Below are 8,032 nucleotides of genomic sequence, written 5' to 3'. Positions count from 1 at the left end.
CACCCCTTGCCTTGTAGGGTTAATGGGAAGATGCTCCACGGACAGCCTCTTCTCCAGCGGTGTTTTCTGCAGCTGAATGGTCTCACTCCTTCACTTTGCACAAAGCTCCTGCCTCCAGAAGGCTTAACTCCTGAAGGCAGAATCTACATCTGGCTTATCTTTGTAGTTCTCATGCAATGTTTGCCTGAGCCCTCCTGGCAGCTGGGACTCTATTGCTCCAAAAAAGTGGGGTTGAAGCAAGAAGTCACATGCCAGAGAAGGTGAGGGCATTAAAGAATTCACAAGTCTTTGTTCTGAGAAAAGTGGGGTATGGCAGGCAGAGGACAACAGAATAGCATCTCACTGAGCATTACTGTTCCCTCTGCCTCCCACCCGCCACACTTCCAACCTTGCTGGTTGGGACTCTCTGAGGGGAAGTGTTCTGTGGTCTGATGACGGAATCAGAGGGACCCTCACAAGTGCTTCTCAGCACCCCCTTCACCCCCAGGTTAGATGGGAAGGCCAACTGGGCAGGAGTAGGAGAGTTCCCTTCCCTCTGTTAGGCTCTGGTAAAAGTCAGCAGGTCTAGCAAAGAGCAGCCTTTGTGAAGAAGAGCACAGTTCTTTAAGGGCTTAGTTACTGTATTCACCCTAAGAACTTGGCAGTATGCCTTGAGTTAACTCTTACGAAAGTGTGGACGACCTTCTGAAGCCTAGGGATTCCTTTGGAGTTCTTGTCTCTCATGTTTGTCCATGCTGACCCCTTGCAAGGCAGGCTGGCACCACCTCCTGCCCATGATTGCTCCATCTTTGTGGACACATATGACAATATTGGTTCTTTTCATGCTCATGCAAAGTACTTATTCAGTCAGGGGACAGCTTTGGTGGTGGGCGCAGTATGCTTGGCATGTGGTGCCTTTAGGAATTTAGTGTCTGATGTGGAAGGTAAGCAAGACGCATCCAGAAATAAGTAATTCTAGAGGCTCTGAAGAAACTTGCCCTCAGTATGTTTGCTATTTACAAAACATAAATCAAATTAAATCTTGAAAGCCCCAATTAAAAACTACTTCATATGAAAGCTGTTCACTTCCCTCATCCCACTGAGGGCCAAGTTGGCTTCAAGAGTGAAACAGTCTTGTGGATCAGGTTTGCATGCAGAACATTTGTCTGCACAGCACTGCCCATGACCTGCCATCTCGCTTGCTGATCTGTGCCCATTGCAACATCTCCTTGCTGTGGTTCCAGGAATCCCTGTGGGCAGCATCTGCAGATAGAAAACAAGTGCTGAGTGGATTCGTTCCAGGTGCTGATTCTCAGCCAGCGGACAAACTCTGTGTTCCTTGTGGTGCCTTGGACTGTTTGTTCATAAAGCCTCCGACCACTGGATGAGGCCTACCTCACAAGGAGGATAATCTGCTTTACTCAAAATCTACTAAGTTAAATGTCAATGTCAGCTAAGAAATTTTCACAACTTCAGACTGACAATTGACCAAACATCTGGGTACCTCAATCTACCCTGGTGGACACATAAAATTAGTTATCACAAATGGACCACATCCCTCCTCATCCAGAGAGGTTGTGTCCACCCCCAATGGACACCTAAATCCATAGAGAGGCCCAAACCATACATGTACTGTCTTTTTCTATACACATGTAACTGATAAAGTGTAATTAGGAAATTAGGCACAGTAAGAAACTAAAAGCAATTATTTAATAATAATAATTTAGTTTAATTAATAATATAATGGAGCAATAAGAACAATACACTATAATAAAGGTTATGTGAATGCCACAGGTTGTATACACAGGGTAAATATATTGGGAAAGGGGTTATTTATACCCAGGTGGGATGGAGTGGGAGATTTCACCATACTGTGGGAAACTGCAGCTCACAGCTCATGAGTTACTACCTATGGGCATTTGCATTAGTCCCTCGGGCTGAGGTTGGTTGTGGATAAGGAGGTAATGCATTTCTTAGAGTGGGCTGTGGGTAAGATGGTTGAAGTCTTGTGAATCCACAAAACCATTATTAATCCTGTTTCTAAGACAGTGCTATCCACATCAGGAGAAAGGGCACTGTGCCTCCAAGTGGGAAAGGATCCTTCCCAGTGGCTGCTCTTGTCCTACACCTGTGTAGGCCTGTCACTTCAGTGTCACTGCAGGCTATCCTGCTGCTCATCTGGCTTCAGGGACCCTGACTCTATTTCTCCTTCTAGCTGCTTAGGGAATTTGTGTTTGCTTTTCCATGTACCTAGAAACTTCTCTAGCTCTTACAGTGGCTGCTTCCTTCTCATCTTGCAGATTTCTGTCCTTTAGGACTACTTGACCATCCCACTTAAAGTAACCTTGCCACCCTCATGGACCCCAATCACATATATACATTCCTAAGTAAAAGTTATTATGTAATTTCATTTACTCCATTGCACTTATCATAATATGAAGACTTTTCTTTCCCTCCCTCTCTCTTCCATCCTTTTACCTCTTCTTCCTTTTCTGTTCTTTTCCCTCTCTTTCTGTTCACCTTTGTAGTGTCAGCCTAAAGCACATATGAGGTCTCCATAAATGCTTATGTAACAAATCAACAGTAATATAGTAGACATTTGTGATACTATGGTATTGGGTCACACAAATGCCCTTTCTGTTTTAAGGAATGTCCACTATATCAGTCTTGGAGGTAGAAAGAAGTGGTAGAAATAAGTGAATTACTGGTGCTCACTGTCTCAGCTTCTTTTGCAGGTAGGTATGGACACATGACCTCACAGTCCCATGCACCCTCCCTGGCAATAGCACAGGAAGCTGGCCCAGCAGATGACATGCAAGGTGAGTGGTGACAGCTGCAGCAGGCACTTCAGGGGTCCAGGGAAGCAATAGTAGTGATTTTGGCAACTGTAGGCCAAGGCTTCCAGAACCAGAGGGAGTGGCCCAGACATCCTTCCTGATTGATTGAGTGCTGTGGTTCTGATTCTGTTCTTGTTGAATGAAGAACCCTACACTACTGCCATCTTCTCAGTCCATTTCTCCACATTCCTGGTGACCCTGCGAGCTCTCAGATAAGCTTTGTGTAAACTGCTGAGTGTTTATCCTACCCAGAGTAGTTTCAAATGCTGAAACTCTGCTCTTCCCTTCTCCCATCTTTCTCCTCTTTGTCTGATCATGTCCTCCATCTTTTCAATTCCTTGAAACCTTCTTTGTGTCTTTCTCTTTGACCAGACTTTATCCTAATCAGGGGCTCTCATACATCTTGGTGGTTATCCAGGGTGAGACAGGAATTGGGGCTTCTGCGTGAGGCCTTGCTCTGCACTCACAGTCATGGAAGGGCTGAAAAACACTGTGCAGATCAGAAATTGTCTGAATCATCAGTGAATGTGGGGAATTGTAAGCCTTTGAGTTGGTGCTATGGTTTAGTCTAGATGTATTTTCAAAGCCTCATGTGGTCATAGAGTTTTCTCAGAAGTGGCTGAATCTAGAGTGTGTGATTGATTCGTAGTGCAATGCTGGGTTGAAGGGTGGATGATCATTGAATTAGTCCACTGATCACTGATTGGATTGGCACTGCACTAAATCCCAGTAGTATGGATAAGACAAAAGGACACAAAAAGGCTTGTCTGTCAGTCAGTTGGTCGGTCGGTCGGTCGGTTGGTCGATTGGTAGGTTGGTCAGTTGATCGGTAGGTCTGTCTGTCTGTCTGTCTGTCTGTCTGTCTGTCTGTCTGTCTTGTTACCTTCGCTGTCTTCAGCTGCTATGAACTGTTTCTCCTCTTGAATGCCCCTCTGCCAAGCCACCCTGCCTTGGACCAGCTGATTATGGACTGAAACTTCCACATAACCTCCAGAACAAATCTCTCCTCCTTAACTTTGGGTGTTGGGTATATAGTCTCAACAACAAAAAAAGTACCTAAGACAGTTAGGATTTACGGTCTCTCATAAATATTACATATATGTTTTATCCTTAAATCATGTCCATAAGGTAAAGAGAAATATAAATAGTATACATATACAAACACATAGAAGTAGCAGATTGACTTTTTTTTGAGACACTATGTAGTCTAGGCTGGCCTTGAACTCATTATGTAGCCAAGGTTGACCTTGAACTTTAAGTGACTCTCTTGCCTCAGCCTCCCAAATGCTGGGATAACAGGTATCCACCACCACCACCCAGAAAATTGTGCTTTCAATGATGCTCACAATGGTATCTTTCATATGCTATTGCAAAATCTCATCAACCTTGGACACTGCACCTGTGATCCTTGACAAGTCTCATGGCTACTTTGATCAATTGAATACATGTAAATGATGTACCAGCTTTGAGAAGAGCCTAATATTTGAGGCTGAATAATTTATGAAGAAGACAGGTTTATTCAGCTCTTGCAGTTTTAGAGGCCCAGGAGCATGGTGGGTAACTCTGGCAAGGACCTTTAAGCAGATATCACAGCAGAAGAAGCCATGGGGAAGAGGTCACAGGATGGGACAAGAGGCCGGAGAGACTCAAGGGTTAGCCTAGCTTTTTAACAGTGATTGGTTCAGGAACAATGAGCTCTCTCCACCATACCAGCATCAGTCCCTTCTGAGGATAGTACCCCCAATAACATGCTGCCCTTCCCCTAAACATTACCTCTTCAAGGTTCTCTAATTCCCAATATCACTATATTGGGTGCCATCTGTTCTCAGCATCTTCCTACTGCCTGGCTGTGGTGCAACCATGTTATGTCTCTTCTTATTCTCCTCCAAAATTGTATTTATCTCAAACTTGGGAAGAACTACACTGCAAACAAGCATCTCTTATAGCAAGTGTATGCACTATGACGCATTTAGAAGACAAAGCTTAAACACCATGGCATGGTATGTTAGATCCTCAAGGCAGCATGATTCAAATATTTGTTCTTTATACTTCTCCCAGAAACACATTCTATTGCCTGTATCAAAAAGCATACATTGTTACTTAATTTTGTCTTGCCCACGGGCTCCTTTGTGCTGGCTTTGGTAGCAATGCCCTGATGAGATTGCTGAATGCTTGAGTTAACTTGGAACCATAAATACCACAAAGGAGCTGCATGGCGTGCTTCTTGGTGGCACAGGTGCTGACACTACTTGATGGATCTGCATCTGTAAAGATCTGGGAGTGGCAGGTGTGGTCTACTATCTGCCCAGCAATCAATCCCGGCTGACTTTTTTTTTTTTTTTTTTTTTAAAGAGGACCTGAGTTTTATAAAGTATCTGGTGGCCATCTCCTTTACAGGAAGGCAGGCAGGTTGTTCTGTGCAAGAGAGAGTCTGTCATTTGCTGATTCCATAAGTTAATTACACTGTGGTGTCTGAATAGAAAAAAGAAAAGGACACAATTTTAGGAGTTCAGTTCAGAGTATCTAGCATTTCAGAATACACCAAAGTGGATTATAACAAAGGAAGTGAATTTGCAGTCAATGATCCAGATTCCATCTTTGGTTCAGGGATGGACCTGTGACACAATTCTGGCTGCGAGTTACCTGCAAGGAGCTGACACATTAGAACAGCAAAGGAAGTTTCCCGGGATTCACCTGAATGGGTCTCGATTCTGAAAAATCCAAATTAAGGAGGCACAATGATAATTAGCTTGAGGACATTTCAGAGAGTTCTTTTAAGTAGGCACCCAAGGAAAAGGTATTCTGCACTCCTGACTTTTGTCATTTGGTGAATATGCAAAGGTGTGAGGCCTTGGAGCCATCATCCTGGCCACTGTGAGGGAGCCAGCCCAAGAGGACAAGCCAACCAGTGTGGAGAGAGAAAAAGCCCTCTGCAACTTTAGTTGTATTATTGAGCTGCTAAATTAATCTATTTTGGAACTATTTTAACTCTCAACTTCTTTTCGGTGAAAGAATACATTTTTCTCCTTGTTTAAATAAATTTTATTTTGCAGCTGATAGCATCCTAATATAGTAGTGAAGAAATGATTACTTGTGAACTAGAGGTTAATGAGCACCTTTGGCATAGGCATTAGCATGGACCTACATGCTTCTGGATAAAGAAGGCTGCAGGAGAAGGGTCAGACTGTGAGTTGCTTGCAAGGAGCTGACACATGTTAGAACAGTAAAGGCAGTTTCCCAGGATCGCCTGAAGTGGCCTCAATTCTGAAAAATTCAAATTAAAGAAGTCAAGAGCAAAAATACACACCATGTGTCATGTTTCCAAGGCTTCCCTAGCCCACAAGGACAATGAAGCATATGAAAAATGTGAGACCCATGAAAGATGTGAGAACCTAGGTTAAGCTGCCTAGGTTTGGATCCTGTGCCAAAGAGACAGGTGTGAACCATAGCAGGGAGGCAGCAAGTTGAAGAAAGCACGAGTTCCACACTGCAGAACTTCCTCATGCAGACCTGACATGACTGCACCGTAGCATCCTCCATCTGGGACAGAGTGAAGAAAATCCTAGCAAAACAGATCTGCTAAGGCAGAGAGAACTGTCCAGCTCCAGCTGGCTGCCCCCAGAGACTTGTCACATGCTGTAGGCCTCTTGGATATGCACCAATAACCTGGCTTGTGTCTGAGACACACACTGCCACCAGCTTTGCTGACAACTCCCAGCATGATGAAAACCCTCCACACTTAGAACTGAGCACATTTTAATTCATTTGTCACAAAAGAAATGTGTTGCCTGTGTACTCTGAACCAAATCCTCATGTACTTGTTGGGATGAAAAATCATCCTTTTTAAAAATGTGACAGACAATAGCAATTTCTTAATAAATAGAAAAATACAAAAGAGTAAAATGGAAGTCTGACTACATCTCATGGCTCCCAGAAGACAACCTGGGTGTAGCAGAGGCCTTTAGATGACTGCTAAAGAAAGGGGCAGCTCTTGCTATGCAGGAGCTGGCCTGGTCTTCCCGGACAGCCTTGGTGTGCTTCTGTTGAACAACTTCCAACATCAAAGTGAGACAAGGCCATTATCATGTGACCATGATGGGTCAAAGAGAAACAAGACTATTTCCTAATCACATTGGAACACAGATAAAATAGGGACATTGCCCAAGCCACAAGATACCAATTGACCACCTCTTCCAACCTGTAGTCTGACCACTGCTTCTTCACCAATTGTAACAGTAACCTTGCTCCATCCTGGCTCTTCCTGCTAGATGAGAGATATGGAGACGCTTTGTCAGTGTCCCAGTGCTGCTTTAACAAATGCTCACAAAACAGAAGGCTTAAAACAACAGGCATTGTATTTTCTCACTGATCGGAGCCAGAAGTCTAAAGTAAGGGTCAGCAGGCTTGGTTCCCACTGGGGCCTCTAGGAGAATGTGCGCCAGGCTTCTCTCCTGGCTTATGGGGCTTCTTGGCAAAGCTGGACTTTCTGTGGCTTAGACACACATCGCTGCAGTATTTGCCCCCATCTTCATGTCATCTTTTCCTTTATGTCTTTGACTTCTCTTAGCAGGTTCCTAACTCACAATGAACTCATCTCAAGATACTTCATATCCTTAGAGCTAAAAAGACCCATTGTCCAGACAAGGTCACAGTGACAGATAGCAGGAGTAACTTGTATCTATCTATGGAAAGTCACAGTTCAACCCACTAAAGATAACTAACTGCAGAATTACCTGTGCCTCCTCAAAATATCCAATGCAGAGCAAAGCTTCACTGTCTTAAACCCTCTCTAAAATACTTAACACAAACCCAAATCCTACACATTTTTCTCCTATACAAGATGGCTCACCAGAAAAATGTAAGTTCTCCTTCAATGCAGTAAGTAATGAACTCAACTTGTTCAACTACAGGAGTGTCCTGCTTATCTGCAAGAATTCATAAAATCTTTGTAATATCCCTATGAGTGAATCCCCATTGATAGGCAGTGGTTTGGGAGGCTGAGATGAGAGGATTGCAAGTTTGAGCCTAGCTTGGGAAAGTTAGCAAGACTATATCTGGACAAGAAAAGAGTAATAACTCCAAGGATGTAGCTCAATAGAAAGGCCCTGAGTTCAATCCCAAGTACCATAAGAAATGTTAGTTTAGCCTGTCCTTGTCAAGGTTCTTGAGAGAAAGAGAACCAGGAGAGAGAGAGAGAGAGAGAGAGAGAGAGAGAG

Source organism: Octodon degus, unplaced genomic scaffold, assembly GCF_000260255.1.
Source record: "Octodon degus isolate 3935 unplaced genomic scaffold, OctDeg1.0 scaffold00068, whole genome shotgun sequence".
Lineage (NCBI taxonomy): Eukaryota > Metazoa > Chordata > Mammalia > Rodentia > Octodontidae > Octodon > Octodon degus.
Note: the sequence above shows the minus strand (reverse complement) of the source record.